Source organism: Cydia strobilella, chromosome 21 (genome assembly GCF_947568885.1).
Source record: "Cydia strobilella chromosome 21, ilCydStro3.1, whole genome shotgun sequence".
NCBI lineage: Eukaryota > Metazoa > Arthropoda > Insecta > Lepidoptera > Tortricidae > Cydia > Cydia strobilella.
Window position 1 is genome coordinate 60,001 of NC_086061.1, and position 2,500 is coordinate 62,500.

Genomic DNA, 2,500 nt, shown 5'->3' on the forward strand with positions numbered 1-2,500 from the left:
TATATAATACATATATTTAAAGGGACGCCCGAAAAGGTTACAACCGAAATCGTAATCTTCAAACGAACCCTCAGCAGCGTAACATTTTACTGTTACGCAATGTGGTAAAAGTATGTTTATTTATGCAGCCGGCCCTCAGACAGGAGTGGTCCTGGATGTGTCTCCACGGACCGCAATGTGCGTTCGAAATGTCGATGTTCAAATGTGTCCTGCAGTTCACACTATGACGCGCAGTTAACTGCGTTCTTCATCGACCCGCGAGCCAAGTGATCCACCGTCCAGGGTAATAGTTTATTATTACACACTGGTAACAATGTTAGTAACATCAAATAAAAAAATAAAAAATCATTACGAAAAATGAGTAAAACGATTACCGCATACTGTCTGTCTCATATATATCGGTCTACGTACAACACAGTTGACGTTCGCGCGAGTTCAAAGAGAAACATCTATATAATATGGAGCGATAAGCTGTAACGGCGCGGATTTGTGCCGGTCGAAGCGACTCTCCAAATAGACGTAAATCTCAAACTGCTTAAATACACGCGACGCGAGATAGAAATAAACCTCTCCTGTGTGACGTCAACTGACATATATTTTATTTTTGGTAACGGATTATTTTTGTTATACACGACGTTTGTAGTATGTAGAACATACACAACAACATATATACACGTTAATGATCCTTCCGCAGGTTCCCCTACGGAAACCTTGTTACGACTTTTACTTCCTCTAAATGATCAAGTTTGGTCAACTTCCCAGCAACGCCGACGGCCGTGAAGCCACCGCGTGTCGGTCCGAAGACCTCACTAAATCATTCAATCGGTAGTAGCGACGGGCGGTGTGTACAAAGGGCAGGGACGTAATCAACGCGAGCTTATGACTCGCGCTTACTAGGAATTCCTCGTTTATGGGGGATAATTGCAAACCCCAATCCCCAGCACGAAGGAGTTTCAACGGGTTGCCCGGGCCTCTAGGCCAAGGAGAACATGCTGATTCCTTCAGTGTAGCGCGCGTGCGGCCCAGGACATCTAAGGGCATCACAGACCTGTTATTGCTCAATCTCGTGCGGCTCGAAACCGCCGGTCCCTCTAAGAAGAATTTTAATACGTCGCCAGTGAGTTGCGCGACCGCGAACGGCCGCGCGCACCTAAATGACGACGCCTATTTAGCAGGCTAGAGTCTCGTTCGTTACCGGAATTAACCAGACAAATCGCTCCACCAACTAAGAACGGCCATGCACCACCACCCACCGAATCAAGAAAGAGCTGTTAATCTGTCAATCCTTCCGGTGTCCGGGCCTGGTGAGATTTCCCGTGTTGAGTCAAATTAAGCCGCAGGCTCCACTCCTGGTGGTGCCCTTCCGTCAATTCCTTTAAGTTTCAGCTTTGCAACCATACTCCCCCCGGAGTCCAAAATCTTTGGTTTCCCGGAAGCTGCCCGCCGAGCCATTGTAGTAACGTCGGCGGATCGCTAGATGACATATTTACGGTTAGAACTAGGGCGGTATCTAATCGCCTTCGAACCTCTAACTTTCGTTCTTGATTGATGAAAACACCTTTGGCAAATGCTTTCGCTGATGTTCGTCTTGCGACGATCCAAGAATTTCACCTCTAACGTCGCAATACGAATGCCCCCAGTTATCCCTATTAATCATTACCTCGGAGTTCTGAAAACCAACAAAATAGAACCGAGATCATATTCTATTATTCCATGCACGAAATATTCAAGCAGCATTTTGAGCCCGCTTTGAGCACTCTAATTTGTTCAAAGTAAAATTGTCGGCCCACCTCGACACTCACTGAAGAGCATCGCGATAGGATTTTTATATTGAACCGTACTTTTACATACGATTCACCGACGATATGCTCCGCAAACGTGTCAGTATCGATTCGGATGAATCGCACCGACAGTGCGTAGCACAAATGCAACTACGAGCTTTTTAACCGCAACAATTTTAGTATACGCTATTGGAGCTGGAGTTACCGCGGCTGCTGGCACCAGACTTGCCCTCCAATTGTTCCTCGTTAAAATATTTAAAGTGTACTCATTCCGATTACGAGGCCTCGTAAGAGTCCCGTATCGTTATTTTTCGTCACTACCTCCCCGTGCCGGGAGTGGGTAATTTGCGCGCCTGCTGCCTTCCTTGGATGTGGTAGCCGTTTCTCAGGCTCCCTCTCCGGAATCGAACCCTGATTCCCCGTTACCCGTGACAACCATGGTAGTCGCAGAAACTACCATCGAAAGTTGATAAGGCAGACATTTGAAAGATGCGTCGCCGGTACTGGACCGTGCGATCTGCAAAAGTTATCCAGATTCATCAAAATGTTACGACTTCGGACGCGAGGCCCTCCGCCGATTGGTTTTGATCTAATAAAAGCACTCATCCCATCACTGGTCAGAGTTCTGATTGCATGTATTAGCTCTAGAATTACCACAGTTATCCAAGTAACTGAGTAAGATCTAAGGAACCAAAACTGATATATTGAGCCATTCGCGG

The 2,500-nt window shown here is 46.6% G+C and overlaps 2 non-coding genes across 2 annotated transcripts in view; both read right to left on the reverse strand.

Moving 5' to 3' along the window:
• Nucleotides 1-129: 129 nt before the first annotated feature.
• LOC134751320 (5.8S ribosomal RNA) lies at nt 130-286 on the reverse strand. The gene has a single exon (XR_010128618.1). It is a non-coding gene; the product is annotated as a 5.8S ribosomal RNA (ribosomal RNA).
• Nucleotides 287-677: 391 nt separating this feature from the next.
• The window catches only part of LOC134751334 (small subunit ribosomal RNA), a 1,908-nt gene continuing 85 nt past the window's right edge, over nt 678-2,500 (reverse strand). Inside the window, exon 1 of the ribosomal RNA XR_010128631.1 lies at nt 678-2,500. This exon is cut by the window's right edge and continues 85 nt beyond it. This is a non-coding gene — a ribosomal RNA (small subunit ribosomal RNA).